Source organism: Hipposideros armiger, unplaced genomic scaffold (genome assembly GCF_001890085.2).
Source record: "Hipposideros armiger isolate ML-2016 unplaced genomic scaffold, ASM189008v1 scaffold_212, whole genome shotgun sequence".
NCBI classification, from domain to species: Eukaryota; Metazoa; Chordata; class Mammalia; order Chiroptera; family Hipposideridae; genus Hipposideros; species Hipposideros armiger.
The window spans coordinates 217,908-237,345 of record NW_017731562.1 but is presented as its reverse complement, the minus strand read 5'-3'; positions in this window follow the sequence as shown (position 1 = coordinate 237,345).

Here is a 19,438-nt window from a genome sequence, read left to right as displayed (position 1 = left end):
CGCCGGTGACTCACAGCAGCCCAGCTCCAGGTTGAGCCGTTGTTCAGCATCTTAGCTGTAGAGGGCAGTGTCACTGGCCCTCATATGTGGGATCCGAACCAGGGCCCTCTGGCATCCCAAGCGAGTTCTTAACCATCGCGCCACTCGGCCGGCCCTTGATTTACTTTTTTAAAAAACCTGTCTGGTTCACAAACAGAATCACAGCTCAAAAGGGCCTAAGTTCGCCTAAAAAATGTTGATCAAGTTTTCACAACACCAGCACACTTATAAAAACAAAGTTCACATTTATGGCTAAAACCTGAGTTGACCTCAAGTCAAGTTGTATCTGGTTACACCAAATTTGACTTTTCTACAGTCAGTCTAGTCTTGACTATCCCCTCCTTACAGGCCCCCATTCAACTGCAAAGAAACTCCAGCCCAAGAGATGAAAACCCCGTCAACATTTTCATAGTTAATGACAGGGCTACAAAACAGATAATAACAGCAGGAATCTGAAGCCAGGGCTTTTATTGGACTAACTAACGATATAAATAAAATGGTCCCTGACTGAGCTTCAGAGAATCACTGTCTCTTTATCAGGCCATAGAAAACAGATCCAGGAGGGCAATAAATATGGCACGTAACAGAGTGGAATTAAATGATTAGGCCTGAATTAACACCCTGTTTCTGAGCCTCACTTAGTGTTCCATGGCCCCAATGAAACACTGCAATTCACAAACGCTCAAGGCCCATTTAATTTTTATTTCAAGCTAGTTCAGAAGAAGGGATTACCTATAACCATTCCATTGTATGACTCGAAGTAACGACACTGATCCTGTGTAGATAACTGTTGGGAAAATAGACTGTGCTGCAAGAATCAGAGCCCATTCAGAGACCTGCCCCGGAGAAGTCACATTAATTAAAAGGGACCAAATCTCTGTCCCTGTGAAAGTGGCAATGCTGCCCTTGATGGGAAAATAATGAATTAATTTAACCAACTTGATTATTTTCCAAGGTATTAACAATAGAACTCAGCAACTGTTAGTCCAATTTTTTGTTTGTTTGTTCTTTGTTTTTTGAACTGTTGACTTGAGCATAACAAAGATCCTAAGTTTTAGCTGCAAAATGGAATTTAATATCCCCTTGGAGGATAAAATGGTGGCCCCATTCCCCATTATGCCAAGTGCTATGATAAGGTGAGTGAGTCAACTTAAACCCTATTTAAGGGAAGTTAATACTGTTCTACACTTTTCCATTTATACCATGACTCTAGAACAAGAAATCCAAGGATGATGTTAGAAGAAGATTTCGCTGTACCAGTGAAGTACCTAGAAATTTCAGATGAAGTATGCAGCCAGATGAAACTGAGACATAAAATCTGTTTTGTATATCTGCAACTTGAAGTGACATATGAGATTGAGGTATATTTATAAGGGAAGGTCCTTGAGAGTCCAGAAGCAAGGGAGTTCACAGTTTTGAGCATTTACTACAATAGATGATTAGTGCTGGGCTGTTTTGTCATTTACTTTTTACGATGTCCTATAAAGTGGGCGTGATCATTCCCATTTTACAAATAAAGAAATAGAACTCAAACAGTAGTGTGATAACTGCCCAAATCCACACAGAAGGGTGGTAAGGCTTAGATTCAAATCCAGTTCTAGCTGATTCCAAGCTAGACATTTCCATCAATACTGTGGTATCACTTGCTTAAGACTTGTAGCCCACTTGGAGCTTTGACTTTGAACCTTCTAGGATAACCAAAGAAGCCAGCCATTATGTAGAAGAAGGATGAGACTGATTCAGTATAGTCTCAAAGGGTAGAAAAAGAACCAAAGGGTTTGGCTCTCTATGAGAACATCTTTTATAAAGTCCCAGGAGATTCAGACATTCAACCAGTTGGGAAGCTCTCCTCTAGAATGTAGATGGACCTGCCTTTCCAAGATGGCTTCAGGGCATGAGTCATGGTATAAGTGGAGTCCAGAATCTATCATCTCCTAAAGAAGCACCATAAGCCCTGATTGAAATAGAGCAGGAGGATTCTTCCACATTCTCAAGAATATGGAGTCTGCCCATACCCAAGTTTCCCCTAATGGCTTAATATGCTATATAGTTGTGTACATAATAGTTAAGAAGGAACACCTATTAGATCGAACCTTCTGCTCAATACTTTTGGACAACAAAATTACTGTAATCCTAACTCAAATTTATGCTTGAGTACCTTCAATGAAATGCACGCGCGCACGCACACACACACACACACACACACACACACACACACACACTTCTCTCATAAAGCAATCTCACTCAACTGGCCTGGGCATTGAAGAGTACATTGTGGAGAAATTACAATAATGAATTTTTTTTTAAAAAAGATGATCACTAGTAAGTTTACTAGTGATAGTTACACGTCAGCTTAAGAGTGTTGAGTTGTGTTGTTGAATTATGATTGAGGATTTAATAGATAGGAATGTGCCTAACTTTATGTTTTATGCAATATCCTTGTTTATTATTAGTAGCCAATAAATTAATTTAAATGCTTTTGACACTCAATGTTATCTGGTAATAATTACATCTATTCTTTGGTAAGTGATAAATTCCTTGAAATTTTTTGTTTTAAGAAAAGATCTTTGCTTACCAAAAGGGGATATTAATATGATTTAAGTGAGTTTAATTTGAATTATTAATTTTTTATTTCTTTGGCCAGTAGTTCTTAAGCAAAAGTCTAGGTTGTAATCGTTCATATGTGAGTCTCAGCTTTGGTGGTTGCTCTTGGCTATGCTTTTTAAGAGTAACAACAAGGCCTTGATATCTTCTGGCCTAGACTTAGACACAATCCCAGTCAGGCTCCCCTTTGACCTTCACTTTTCAGTATAAATTTAAGTGAAGTAAAATCTATCTCCACTGTGTCAGCAATAAGAGCCAGACTATGTCTTTGAACTTGAGGCCTTGTCTACTTGACTCCACAGCAAACCATGGCTTCAAATAGCTTGTTTGGTAGGTAGAACCAACCTGAACATTGTCCTACCAATTTGTTTATTTAAGTGGTTGTTTTTCCACTTTGATGACATATGATTCAGTTTTAAAAATTTGTAAAAATGTATAAAACTGGGAACAAAATAGTGGACTACCAGAAGTTTTCATTTTCAGCTGGCTATAGGGGCAGTGTGTAATATAATTACAAAGAATGATTCCTTTAAAACTGTGAATGATGTGCATTTGTAAGTGAAGGCCTGGCTGTGGTAAGGAGAATAGTGTCACCATTTTTAAGCTCTATGACTTCTGTGACTTAGTTTCTTCTTCTAATATGAAGACTATAATACCTTATGGGGTTGTCATGGAAATCTAAGCACATAAAAATTGTGAATTATTGTGGCATGCAAGTATAATTCTCAATAAAGACAGGTGTGAATTTTAAGTGCTTATCCTTGCTGTGTCGCTTTTTATTCCCCACTGATAAAAACCCTGCCCCTCTGACCTTATTTCAGACATTATAAACTTGGGCCTCCTTACCAACAATTGATCACCGATCAAGTAAAGCTTAAACCTACAATGCCAAACTACAAAGCCACCTCTGGAACCATAGTACCTGACCACTTTGGTCTCTTCAGCTCCCACCTCTTAGCCTAAACCCTTTCATTTGAGTTTGACAACATATTTGTCTTTCAACCTGGATTTTGCAGAAAGAAAATTATCCAGGAAATTGTTTTGCCAGATACTCTACTTTTCTGATTTGACATTAGAGGAGCCATCTTCTCAGGTGAACACATAAACTCATAGCACCTCAAGCAAGCCTCAGTTCAAAGTCCCTCTTTATACACAGGACTTATGTGATCCAAAACCATGCTGTTCACCTACAGTATTTATTTATCACCCATCTCCTTCCTGTGATATGTCAGTTCCAGAAGAGAAAGAGCAGTGCTTGTCTTTTTCACCGCTGTCCCCTGGGCCTAGAATACTTCTTGGAACATAGAAGAAGCCAAAGGAATTGTTGAATGACCAGATAACTTGCTACAAATAGAAAAGGTCACATTTGATATCACTAAAGCATTTATGTCTGAATACCATTTTTTTTTCCTTTTCCAAATGAAGACTTAACATTTTTCTAATCTCTCACAATAAAAATTTCACCAGCTAGGTCCTTAGCAATATTAATTCCTTACTCCTATCACTGTGTTTCTCAGGGCCTGAGACTGGGCCAAACATAACTGATGTTTTCAAAAAATACATTTTTAATATAATTTTAAAATATACTCACTAGGGGAAGGCTCATAAAATTCAGCTTCAGCCACAATCTGGACTATGGGCTGCCAAGTGCTGCATAAATAAATCATCGAGTCATTTTGGCATCCTATGGGCCAGAAGGAATATCTTCCTCAGTAGATTTAAAGAGACATGTTTCTGAAAGAAACAGGAGCAAAATGAATGATTAAATATGTACTCCCTTATTCTTTTAGAGTTTAGACAGGTTTCTTGAAGTGCTAATTGTCCATTTTACCAAAGGCAGATTCTTTTTATTTTTCTATTTACTTGGAAACTACTTTGGAGTTGAAAGAACCCATTCTAATATTTACAACGAATGCCCCATACCCACTTTGCCATTGTTGGTACACATCAAAGAGAAATATATGACACAGCGGTCAGCCGAGCAGGTTACAGAAACAGCCTGTGACCATGTATGTGTAGCATGGATTCAGATAAGTCAGAGGCCACGCTTAGCAGGGCCAAAGATGTTATCAGTGGAGGCTGCTCTGTGTGATGCAGGAATCTGGAGGGGTTGCATCAGTGTCCCATGGTGGGCATCCAGACTATACACACACCTGAGCATATGTCATACACACACACATATATCACACACACACACACACACACACCACACAAACACACACACTACACAAACACACACACACACACATCACATCTCACACACACACACACACACCACACAAACACACACACTACACAAACACACACACACCACACACACACACACACATCTCACACACACACACATCACATCTCACACACACACACAACACACACAAACACACACTACACAAACACACACACACACATCTCACACACACACATCACATCTCACACACACACACACACACATCCACACACACACCACACACACATACACACATATCACTCTCACACACACACATTGTGACCGTCTGCTTCCTGGTAAAGTCTCCCTGGCTAATCTGATTCAGCCTGCTCAACTGCTCCATGGCCTTTGGAAACTTGCTGGAATGAACAACATAAAATAAAAACGATGTGATGTATACATTTCCTGTGGATTCAGAAGCCAGGCCAGGAATCGGAATCCTTCCCCTGACCTCAAAAAAGAAGAAGGAAAAGCAAGAGCAGCTCCGGGGTTTGCAGAAAGCTCATTTTCAAAACTGTTTGTAAGAAGAGACTGTGTAATAGTCAATCAGGGCCAGTGGGGGCAAACATTGCAGTATGTCTTGTCAGAATAATTGATTAAAATATGGTGCCATTGATGTAAGAACGTACAAAACCCCACACCTCAAGATTTGATGTATGAGGTACCTGTGGGAACACACATTCAGATACAGAACTATTGGACAGACCCACTAGGACCCCCATATTTGAACACACACACACACACACACACACACAGAGCAATATCCTTCTTGACAAATACCGTTTGTTGGGTTTTTTGTTTTATTTTTTGGGGGGTTTTTTGCTGCCTTGTCTTACAAGTAACCATGACCAAAAATTAAAAATTGTGTATAATTCCTTTTGTGCTTTGCTTTTTGCCAAAACCCAGGCCAGTTTGGTTTTTCCTCTCAGAAAGAAATTTCTTATCTAACTACTATCTGTATCTGTCTTAGTCAGTAGTTGATAGACCCTCCTTGGGTTATTAACCAGTTAGTTTCTCCAAGAAAAGAGGTCATTAGCGTCTAACATTACTCATGGTGTCAGGACATGCAGGTACCAGAGCCTCTCATCCTGGTTTATCTTTAATTTAATCTCCAGATTTTTCAACTCCAGCTGTCGGCTGGCTTCCACTTATAACACATTTTTATCTGGTGGTGGTGGTGGTGGGTTTATGTTTTTTCTTTTTTTGAACAACTTAATAACCAATATAATGATGACAGAACTGACAAATTCTGCATTAATGGGTTTCCTTCCCGCATCCAGGCTCCAAGCTGCCAAAAGCTAGAAATGACAAAATAGATTCCAGGCAGTTACAGGTTAAGGATCATTTGCATAAATTAGCAAGTTTTGCAAATGAATTCATCTAGTGAGAAGTAGGACACGGGACACTGCATTTTAATAATTGACATTCCACATGAAATGCAATGTTCTTGAGGAGGAAATTGAGCTCCAGGTTGCTATTAGAACCAGCAGAGCAGCACGAGTGGAAAGAAATGCCATCGCCCATTATGTGAGTTACCGCTCCTGCATAACAACTACCCATATTCTGATGGACTCCTTTTAATAAAAAGACCCGCGCACTCTCACGGAGAGGGAGAGTCAGGAAGAATCTACTCATCAGCAGTATTGAACAGGAAATGAAAATAAAGGGTTCTTCAGGATGTGGACTTCACGTGCAGCCAATAACTCTTTATATTTTCTTTCTAAAGGAATCTTTCATTTTCCATTTGATTTGGCAGCTGTTCCCCCCACCTACTTCCTTTGCAATTTTATGAAACACTTAGAAGATTATTTAAAATATACAGAGTGTGAGTAAAAAATTTTAATTATCCAATTTGGAGGTCACTTCTGATAACGTTGGTTAAATTACAAATAAAGATAAGTGGGCCATTTTGCTGCCTCCTCCTGACATCATTTGTTTAAGAACATGCAATATTGCAAATATTGGTGCAGATGCCAAATTAATGCCTTTCCTAAGCTGTTAGCCAGTCAGTCAAAGTCAGGGTATCCAGAATGTTGGAAGTACAAACTGCTCACACATGCAGTCCAAGAGCTGGAAACAAGTCCACCCATAATAGTGTTTCCTGGCATAATTTATAATTAACATAAAATGAATTAAATCACTCACTCGATAGACTTTTTTCAAGTTCATGTAGAGTAAGTGTGTCATATCAATTAATTCTCAATGAACTGCAGCAGCCAATAAAATTTCTCCAAGACACTGGTAATAATCCAAGCTATTGATGGAAGAGGTATCATTAATATGACTATAAGCCTCAGATCATGCACAGGAAACAGGCAGACACGGTTCCTTCCTGGGAGGGGGAACATGACGATGGCTAGCTGCCTGTTCTTTTCAATTGCTTAAGCTTTCTGCCTGCTCTCACTTTTCAGACTGATAACCTTTTAATTTTGCCTACACAAATATGAACAAATTAAACAGATTCAAATACAATAAAAAGGACGGATTGTATTGCCTATATAATTGAGCATTTTCAATGACTTTTCTACATGTTCATAGCCTCAAATAATTTATACATAAAAAAATTAATGCAAGTAGATCTTTGGTCTGTAGAATTCAAACAGGCATCTTAACTGATATTTTGGGGGAGTCTTTTAACTGAATTAGCCTGTTGATTTTGGTACTTTGTAGACAAAGCTCCAAAGCTCTACATTTCTTTGTTGATAATATGTGATTATACAACAAAGGAACTAATGGGCCCCTTGATTTGTCACTTCTGAGCTTGTGTTAAATGATATTTCACTGATTCACCTAGCTTTTCCTAAACAATAACACCTGTTCAACAGAAATGTTTATCATTTTATACACATTTTTCTTTCACTGAGGAAATACTAGTTGGTCCTGGGGTTAAATACCGTACATTTGATTGTCTGGGAGGACGATCTTTCGTCTATGCTTTCATCTGCGTGCTTATGACAATATCAAGTGAAGGCATCCCGATGAGCCTGTGGGTGTGTGTAATGAGCTGCTGTGGCTCTTCTCCCAAAAAAGGGTGTGTTCAGACGTTGTTTATTTATAGACCAATAAAGAGAAATTTTTCCACTGTTCTCTTCAGCAGGCTGAGGATAAATAGCGCTTCCGTTTTTAACATTTAATGTTCACAGACACAAAAAAACAACTGCTCTGAATATTAAGCCAACATTCGTCTTTTTTTTCCTATGAAGGGTAGAAATCCTTGAATATGAAACAATGGAGGTTTCAGATATAATCTTTCCCGTTTTAGAACTGGTTTATTGCACCCTGTTTTCCTTAACAAAAAGGCACTTTAGGTTAATTTGGTTACTGGATGAAGCATTGACCCCTGTGCTTTGACAATTTTCTCAGTGACCGGAGAGCGTAGGGCTCCATGGAATGAAATCTCGTTCCTGAAGGCAGTGCAGCCATAGCACCCGATGCCCTCGGACGAGGCGGTTACTGCTGGGTAGAGCTGCTCTTCGTAAGAATGTGTGCAGCAAATGCTTTCTTTCTATTTTCGCATTCTAGAGCAAAGAACAGCATAAATTATCCCTAATTCTTGCTTCTGTGATGAAGTAGCCATCTGGTCTGATAGTACGGTGACAATGATATAGGAGTGAACACTCTATGCTTGGTCTACTGCACAGAAAAGGACACTAGGACATATTTTAAAATGTCAGGATCCATCAGAGCCATATTCAGGAAAGTATGCATTTATGAAAATAGATAGTATTGAATATACATCATGATGCAAACCTAATCGTGGCTGCTGGGCAGCTGAATTAAATTAAGAGTAAATCTGAATGTTTCCAATTAAAAACATGTTATTGCTTTTCCTGCTGTGTTTCCCATGTCTGTAAAAAGATGCTTTATTATACTTCTTTTGGGAAGATGCTTTATTATACTTTTTTCTGTCACAAGGGCTGTTGACCTGCCTGTTACTTTCCTTTGACGCATGCATGTGGAACTCTTAGGCTGTAGATGTATGATGAGTTTAACCATTTCCAGTCAGTTATTAGTGGAAACTGTGTTCACCACTAAATTTGTGTTCGTCACCAGATAAGGCATATGGATCATTGGTGTGGGGGTTGTTGTGAGCACAAGGTGTATTGACAGAGTCACAAGAGGTTTATTTTTCGAATGGCCTCCCATTTATTTATCATTCATTTATTCATTCAATAAGCATTGAGTACTTTTCATGTATTAAGCACTGAATTATGTCTCATTGAAGTTTGGGGGAGGAGAATGATAACCTATTTTGATCTGGCCACTGTCCTTTTTCCCAACCTCATCTCCCACTTCCCTCACTCCCCCTGGTGCATCAATCAGTATAGCCATATTCAACAACTTGTACCCTGCTTGGTCTCCCAGAGTATGGCCTTCCATTGGGTTCATATCACTGTCTTTTACTCCAATCTCCATCTTAATTAACAAGATTTCCTGCTTCCTTTCTAAAAGTTGCTCCAAAGATAAACCAAGCCCTCGGTTCCCTTAAGAGCTCTGAAACTGATTTCACCAAGTATTGAGGTAGTGAGCAAGATCCCAGGTTCTCTGCAGCCCCCACCACTCTTATGTTATTATTCTAAAGGGTCGGTACATCCTGATTGTCCCTTGCCTACAAACCTTGCTTCGCACCTTTAGTTTGCTTATTGTTGCCCTTCCTCTCTACACACGGAAGATAGTCTCTTGATAGTCTCACCCACTTTAAGAAGAGCGTTCTTACACTGCTGCTTCCCTGAGCAATGCTTCTCAACCCTGGATTCCCTTTGGAGGGGAGAAGTTTGCTTCTTCCTCAGTAAATTGCTGGAATTCTAGTGCCTGGCACAATGAATAGCCTCTTATTTGAGTGAAGCCCTACTTCCTGCCTATGTGGTTATGTCTTTGGCCCTTATCACCCAAACAATAAAACAATGCCTTTACCAAAAATAAATGCTCTTAAATTCACACAAGAATCACTTATGAATAACAAGGGAGAAGGAGTTATTTTATGAAACAAAGTTATATTCTGCTTTTAGATGTATATTTATAAGCATGGATGTTATGTATTCATTCAAATATGTCCCATTAAACAAGGCCTTATTTAAAAACAGTGACATCGATAGAACCTGCCTTTTTACAGAATCAGATGCAACAACTTTGCACACTCCCTTGGAATGCTGAAAATTTCTTGAATCAGAAACGTGTACTGTTCACTGAATATCCACGTGCTCCCAGGTGGGCTGGGCAATGGGCCATGAACAACAGTCACTCGTGGGTTGAAGCATTCAAGAGTCAGTGTGCAGCTCTCTAACTCTCTTTTTTCCTGCCATTAGACAAAGAAGGGTGTGTATTGAGATGGTGGAACTATAAAATACAAATAATCTGGATCTCTCTGTCACAGCATGGAGGGCGGCTACCCTGAAGAGTTAGCTGACACATATTGGGACTTAGCATGAATAAGAAATCAACGTTTACTGTGTTAAGTAACTGGGACTCCAGGGTTATATTTTTACTCACCAGAGCCCATGCTATCTTGACATATACATTCCATTATCTCAGCTTCCAATATACACAGAATACGGAAGGATATTTAAAAATTGAGATATTGATATAAGGAATCATAACAATTAATGTCAATTTTTACAAAGAGTCCGTTCATCTTATCTGAATATGCTGAAGACATGGAGAACATTGATAACTAGCCTGAGAGTGTTCACTGCTGGCATGTTATTTAAGTTAATGTGAACTTTTATCACTGAAACTCTAGACAGGTTAAAAAGTTGGACTCACACCAAAAACACATGCATTGCAGCAAATCATTTTGAAGACTCAATAGAAACTTTAAATACAGGTTATGTAAAATGAAACCTTTTATATTTAAATTTGATTTAAGCCCAACAGTTCAAAGAAGATTTAGGCCACAATTTGTCTGTTGGAACTGCTTTGAAGCACGGATCTATTCAGTTTTGGAATATGGATTCCGTATTGAAGACACTGTTTACCTTTCTTTGCTGGATATATAATCCATATTCAGGCACTTATCATCAAAGTCTTGGTCTTTGGAAAGATGTTGAACTTGGACTTCTCATTGCCTACTTATTAATTGCTTATGATTTACCTGTATCCCCCATATCAATCTTAAAATATTGGACCAACAGGACAGAAATAGTTACAGTTTCCAGGATGTTTCTTGGTCTTCTGTTTTTTGTTTTGTTTTGTGTTTTTATCAAGGTAAACTTAAAAATATATTTTTTTAAATTTTGTAGTTGTTTTGTTTTGGGGAGATAGAATTAATATAGGGTGGGAAAGAAAGAGCAGTTGTATCAGATAATCTGAGCTAAGAATTGTTATTCTAATTAAACATTACATTTAGCTCTGAGTTCCCTAGTAGTCAAGGAAAGAGAGCAACCTAGGAAGGTTTAGTTTTGTTTCAGTTTTGACAAAATAACGTTAACAGTAAGGGTTACTGGTTGACTAGATCATTTAAAAGTTATTTTAATGGTCTGATTTTGAGCAGCACTGCATCCTGACTAGCCAGAGGAGTTTGCTATAAAGTTTATCTTCATAAAACTAATTTACCAGTTGAATGAAATCATTTTATACTGTAAATTCTTTTTGAATGCTGAAGTGAGGACATTATGTCTGAGAGTAGAGAAATCAGTTCAGCATCCATTCACGATCATATTTAAAGATTTTTCTCCTGGAGTCTTTTCTCTCTTAAGTCAACCATTTGCATTAGTGTACATGGTGGTTAGCAGACCCCATCCAGAGAGACTTCTGAGCGATCTGCAAAATGTGGAACAATCATTGTAGTACTGGGGAAAATAGCTCATTCTAATGTTAAAGAAAATGATCCCCTATGTGAGTGACTAAATCCGGAAGTCTTTATCAACCGAGGTGTCCTGCTGCAATCTGTTCCAGTATATTTTTCATGAGAGGGTTGTTAACAAAGAGATAACACATTTCTTTGTGGTGTCCTCTGAGGCCATCTAATCCTTTTAACTTAGTCGGCTTTTGTGGGCTTCATGGTAGTGTTCACAAATCCAAGAGAGGATGCTAAGTTACCCAGTCACCATACCCAGAGCAAACAGGGTCTACAGTCATGTGCCATGACATTTCGATCAATGAACCACATACACATGCAACAGTGGCATACCATACAGACTAGGTGTGTAGGAAACTATACCATCTACGTTTGAGTAAGTGCACTCTATGATGTTTGCACAAGGAAAATACTTAACAATGCGTTTCTCAGAACATATCCCCATCGTTAAGTGGTCATGACTGCATTTCAATCCCGTGATTCCTTCTATGGGGGAGCCCAGCCCAAAAGACAGGCATTGGATCACAGCGGGTTCCCTGTCAAGTGGCGTCTTTGCTCCATTCTAAACTAGAGAACCCTGTTGTACCACTGCTACTACAGTTTGGTGCCACTACAGAAAACTCTCAGTTCTGACCTGTCACTGCAGCCACAACTTCCAAAGTCCAGGAATTTAGTCAGTCTTAGAGCTTGGGTTGATGCCAGTACTCACTTTATCTGCATCTCATAGGACTATTGACAGTGATTTGTTAACAAGCAGTAAGCTCTTGGTCCCAGGGCATAGAGAGCAGGGTTTAGAGATCCTTTCTGAGCAAACTTGCTATATGAGTCTATGTGACTCACTCCTTGCTCAGTTCCTCCAAGAAGATGTGAGATCCATGCATGAAACTGCCTGGTACAGTTATTCACTGAGACATTCACCTTAGTATGCTTCTCTTTTTGTAGTTCACCTGGGCCAGAATGGTGGAGTGGAGGCCATAGGAAATGTAAGTAAGTCTTAGGTCCAGGTCCCTAGGATAGAGACTCTGAGACAGCTGTTTACATGGAGAGGGCTCAGTGGTGAATTATCTAAAGAGCAGCGCCTGTTAAGGAGTGAGGGCAGAGGAGCGGGCAGAGGGGGAACTGAACTGTGATGGGATTGCAGCAGGAGTCTCAGACGGTCCTACAGGAAGGTCTGAAGCTGAGATGACCGTTCAGAGATGCCTCCAAATTAGAACAAGAGTGCTGGGCTTCGTACCCACTTATAGTGCAGGCATTAGATGTGGGCTGTCCATGAGGAAAGCAGGTAACCTTGGGCAAGGCAGCCTCTTTTGGTCAGGGACAATTCCTGAGGAGGGTCTCAACCATTAGCTTCCAGCAGACAATACTCCAGTATCTGGGGGAAATAACGCCTTGATCCAAAAGGAGACAGCTGGGTGGCACACCACAGCATCCACTATGCCTTCCTAGCTGATATTTCTGTCCCAATACCTTCATGTGGACAATTAGCTTCAGAAATATTAAAGGGAATGGTACATTTAAGGGGGGGAAATAATTACATGAATAAGTATGTATACTTATATATTATCAGAAATTCAGAAAATACAGAATGACAAAATGAAAAATTACCTTAATCCTACCACTGCTAACATAATGGTATACAGTCATTCTTCTAGTGTGTTTGTTCCTACCCATATGCAAGTCCTATTTCAAAAAGTAATTTTACTGTGGAGACATGCAGCTCTGGCTTCAAATCCTGTTTCCACCACTTACTCATGGTGTGACCTCAAGTGATTTACTCTTGATTTGTTTATTCACATATACAATGGGAATAATTATACTCACCTCATGGGATTTCATTAGGCTTTAAAACAAGGTGATATATGTAAACCATCTAGTCCATTGCCTGGTGCAAAACAAACATTTAATAAATATATCCTTTACTTTCCTACTCCAGGGGCTAAACTGGAAAAACTACAAAGGACCCAACTTCAAGAATTCCATTATGATCTGAGAAAAGCCTCCTTAAAAAGATCTCAAGCTTCATTGCTTAAATTAATTCCAAACTTTTTCAAGCTATTAAGAGGCAATGCACAATTTGATTCAGATATGTAACATGAGGCTATGTAATTAAATATATACATCCTAAAATTAATTTTACATTCACTTTTATATTATGGTACACTTATATAGAATAACACATGGCTCTTGATTAAACAGCAGACTGCCATTCAATCTAACAGCTCAAGCGAGATCATAAAACGTGAAAACGCAGCATCAGCACCAAAATATGGTTATGGGATTTTAATATTCACTTCCACACTCTTACCTAGGTAGCATAAAAATGGATATTTCAGAGAGAAAATGTTAAGCATTCAGTATACCACATTTCTACTTAAATGCTATTGGGTCATCTAGATTTCTTGTAAATAAGACAACAAATTTAGAGATTTGTCTCTCTCAGTAAATAGGGACCAATCTAATTTTGGTTTAAAACTTTCAATTATGGAAATAAAAAAACTTTTAAAGGCATTTGAGTTTATTATTTTCTGTATTTCTTATTTTATTTTCAAAATAAAATCTACTGAACTGTGCACATATTATGATGAAAATATTTTCTAAATCTCAACTCTAAATAATCCAAACTCTTGCATAGTTCGGGGAGTTGGGAAAAGGATAAACGAGATCCACAGATGATTCCTTAAGGTCTGTTTCATTCATTAATGTGATTTTCTTCTCTTCTGCAAACTTTCATCTGAACAGCAAAAAAGATGACAAACTTGGCCACTTGCATTTCATTTTACTCAGCTTCCCATGTTGGAAGACATTTTAGGTAGACAAAACCCTATGCTCTACTCCAACTCAACTGCTCACTGTTACTTACATAAAAGTCATTTTCTCTCGATCTGATCATGCTCAAATAAGAACGAGGTAAAATACTACATAATTTAAAATGTAAACCTTTAATGAAGTATGCCATGTTGTGAAATCATCCTCCAGGGGTCTCTCACATTCTTGCATGTCTTGTGAACAAAGGCACTGGTAACTTTTGTTTCCAACCGTTTATTCCAAGGATGGTTGTGTAGAGAAGAGCCTTGGAAGATAGTGCCTTCCTCCCAAGCAGAGGACAGGTTGGTTTACTGTGTAATATAGCAAAAATATTGTCTCCCTCCATGGCAAAAATGGGGCCAGCTTGCTTGTATCCCATTATGAAAGATTTGGTTCTCTAACCTTGGGGTTCCTCAGGTGACACAAACTGATTGCATCTGCAGCATCCATCTGAGCCTCCCCTGGGCAACTTTGAGGAGGGGGAATAAGGGGAGCCAGAGGGAACATAAAGCTCACACCACTTGCCTTGCTATGAGCAATCATTTTCTTTGTCTCTGACCCAGAGTATCATGTCTTCTGCCAGCAACCATAAAATTGTGGCAGGCTTGCAAGTTGGATAAATCATAGACCTTTCACAGTTCTTGACACATGACACATTTAAAAAGTACACAAATTCTAGATGTACAGATAGGCCAGCTTTTACAAAGTGAACACTCATATAAGCAAAACGAAAGAAACAGAATATAATCAGAATCCCAGAATTCCCCTCATTCTCCCTACCAGTCACAACCGCCAACGCAGGGTAACCAACAACTACTTCAACTTCTAACAACATAAATTCGTGTTATCTTTTTTGAATTTTATATAAATGGAATCATACAGTTCATGTTCATTTTTATGGCTCATTTTACTCAATATTATGTTTGTGGCATTTATTCATGATGTTGCATATAGTTTTACTTTCTTCATTCTCGTTACCGAATGGTATTCCATTATGTGAATATACCACACTTCCTGAATTCCTTATCTTCTTTTGAACTCCCACAATCCTTTATTAATACCTTTCCTGTTCAATTCATCAGCTTTTACTTTGTATTTTAGTTATTAAAGTATATGCATTATTTCCTGCAGTAGACTATTTATACTCTGAAAACTTCAGCCTTAAGAGAACCTGAGCAGTATATTCTTCCATTCATTCACTCACTTGTTCTACACACATTTGTAGAGAGTCACTTATGTTAGCGCCACAGCATGTTAGATGCCAGGATTGTGCTCATCCACAAAACCCATATTAGAAAATATTTGGTGAATGAATGAGTAGTTAATAAGCAGGAATCAAAGGGAAAGCAGGCTATAAGAAAATGGCTCAGGAAATTTACCAAAGAGAGAATGTGTCTTGACTAATGTAGAGTTGATTATATTTCAGAAGGAATGAGAATCACTGTTAACAAAGATTCAAGGACTTGTATGGTCAACTGCCTAGGAAAAATCTTCACATGCTTATCTTATAGGCATCTTTCAAACTTAACAAAGGAAAAGTTGTAATTTACACATCTCTAAATTTGTTCCTCCACAAGTCTTTTTCATTCCATTAAAATTTACCACAATCCACTCAGTTGCTCAAGCCAAATACATTAGCATCATTTTCTCTTTCCTTAGTTCCCCACATCCAGTGCATCAAGTCCTGTAGACCCTATCTCTAAAGCACACCCCAAATCTGTACTTGTGTCTGTCTCCACTACTATCAATCTAACCCTGATAGCTTGTCCTTGTTACCTTGTCACAGGTCATGCTACATCCTTGCGTAAAATCCTCTGATAGTATCTCTTGCTCTTAGAACAAAATCTAAACTTTTTACTCCAGTTTTTAAAGCACATTCTTAAGTGTGACTTTATCTCATCTTGCCCCACTAAGTTCCAGCCAGTTGGCCTTTCACTTGCCAAGCTTGCCTTGTCTTATGGCCTTTGCACATTCTCATGCCCTGTCCTGGATGCTTTTCTTCTTTATCTTCACATGACGGACTCCATTTTAATCAGATCTCGGCCTAAATGTCTATTCCCCAGAGAAGCTTTCCCTGACTTTCCAATCCGAAGTCGCCATCTTGTTACTTTCATCACATTGCCATAGCTTGATGCTTTACATAAGCGCTATCTTGATCTGATATTTTATTTCTCATTTTTGTGTTTATTGTTTGTCTTCCTCAATTGAAATGTAAGTCCCATGAGGGCAGGGACCTAATCTGTGTTGCTCACTAAGAAAGAAGTGGGATAAGATTATGTAAAGACATATGGGGACTTTAATCAACAATGTCCTGCTTCTTCAACTGACAGCTACGCTGATAATCATTTTATTACTCTTCATACTTTACACATACATTCTATGTATTCTTTTTGTGTTAACTATTTTATAATTTGAAAAGTAGAAATATAATACAGTTATTAGCTACTTGTAACTAAAATTTCCATATCCTGTATTATAGTTTTGGTAAATATTTTGTCTGATTTGCAACCTAGCAGCTGTAGTGCTATGAGTTCTAATGTTTTCTACTTGGATATTGCTATGGGTTGAAATGTGTTCCCCCCAAAAAGATATGTTGAAATCCTAACCTCAGCATCTTAGAATGTGATCTTATTTGGAAAAGGGTCATTGCAGATGTAATTAGTTAAGGTGAGGTCATACCTAGGTAGGGTGGGCCCCTAATGCAATATGAGTAGTGCCCTTGTAAGAAAACGGCCATGTGAAGACAAAGACATGGGAGGGTTGGAGTAATGCATCTATAGGCCAAGGGAAGCCTGGAGCTACCAGATGCTAGGAGAGAGGCGTAGAATTGATTCTGTCCCATAATAGCCCGCAGAAGGAATCAATCCTACCAATACCTTGATTTTGGACTTCTGGCCTCCAGAACTGTGAGCCAATAAATTTCTGTTGCTTGAAGCCACCCAGTTTGTGGTTATGGCAGCCCTAGGAAAATAATATGGATATGTTTAAAGGGAATAGGTAAAACATGCACACAGATGACTTGGGGTCTTTCTGTGACAGAAGAGTGAGACCATACTGGACCCAGAAATAAAATCAAATTTCTCCCCCTACTTGTACAGTTTCTTTCCCTTCTGCAGGCTCCAATAATGCATGTAGTAATAATACAATGAGCCTGAGAGCCAATCCCAATAAAAGGTGCTTTAGAACATACTAGGCTATCTGAGAATCTTAAATAGCTCATTTTCCCCAGGATCTTCATTGTCATTGGTTGAATCAATCATTAAGCTGCATTTGCAGCTTTTATTCATAGCATGTCTGGTACCATTATGATCTCTTGGATCTTATTAGCTTAGTTTCAGTTGGTAGAATTACATTTACATTGATTTCTAAAGGGCGATATGTTTGAGAGCATACTTGGGTGGTGTTTACCACACAGGGTTGGCGAAGGGTGGGGGAGGTAAACATAGATAAAGAGTTAAGAATGCTCCGGAGCCCGCCAGATGATAAAGACAAATCTTATTTAAGAATAATTGGATTTATGTTACCCATAAATATGAATTGTGTCAGAGAAATGCTCCTTTATATCCAACCACTGTATGGATAGGGTTACAGTAAGAATAATATCTAACCTCTCAAGATCACCGCTTAACCATGGAGAATAGTTCCTGTTTTGTTTCCAAGACAGAAACCCTGAGAAATGTCAGGGGGTGACCATGGCACATCCTATGCTCAACTTACAATGGGCATTCAAAAAGCATTAAATGATGTCACTTGGACAGAAGTCTCTGACAATATGGGAAGACAATTCTTTAATGTTCACTATTACACGATTTTCATCTCTACATGAGTCATCTTGACGTGGTCAAAAGATTTTACATAGTTGGAAGTTTGTATCGGTGATGGCAACACATGATACACTCTTAGATTTGAGTGGCTTCTGAATTACACATGGCCAGGTAACCTCTTTACAGGAGGCTGATGGACTAGTGGCTCAGGGCCCAGGAGTTGGAGGCAAACATACCTGAGTTTGAATCTTGACTCCATACCTTACTGATATTTGGGTAACTTAACTTTGCTGCATTTCATATTCCTCACCTGTAAAATGAGAATTAATGATAATATCTACTTTTTAGTGGTCTTTGAGGATTAAGCGAGATGAGGCATGTAGAGAAGTGAAAGGGTTATTGCTGCTGTGAGTGCTGCCTCTACCCACGCCATTGCCAACTAGACTGACTGACACAAGAGTTCCTTGTAAGTCAGCTTTGCCAGCCCACCTGAACCTCCATGGTTAGCATCAACAGGTGGTCACTTGCCTTGGCACCTTTCCTGGCCCAGGAGGCAAGTTTGAAGTCAGGTCCTAGGGACAGCTGAGTGGCTCAATTGGTAAAGAGTTTGCTCAAGAGTTTGAGCTCTGAGCAACAGCGGTTTGATTCCTGGCCCGAGCTGAGCCGCCAACAGGTGGCAGGATGGCTCAGCTTAAAAAAAAAAGGAAGTCTGAAGTCAGGTCCTGGCCAGCCTCACCTCAGCTGTGTCTCTGTGAGCTACTAGCTCTCTTCACATCCTTTGTCCTCTGTGCCCTCTTTCCTACCCTCTCTCCTACTCCTGGATCAGTGGTGGGTTACTAGGAAAATGACAAGAAGGCCAGAGGCATTTTTAGGTAAAACAATCTCAACTGTACAGTAACAGCTGCGGTGGGCCCCTTCTTCCTGGTTCTGTTTTCTCTCCTATTGTTCTGATCTCTTGTATGTCTCTCTTCCCCTCTCTCCAGCAGCCTCTGGTTTCACCTCCTTCTGTGGCATGTTCTCCCATCATTTGCAGATGCCTTGCACCATAACTCAAATGCACAAGGCTCTCAGTCAGAAATAATATTAATAACAACTGGTTCTGGCCAATCATAAGGGACTATGGCAGAGATAACCCTGTGACAGAACTCAGAGGTCAATCCTCTGCAGTGTCAAGAGTCAACCCTTCATTTGCTGGATTCTGGG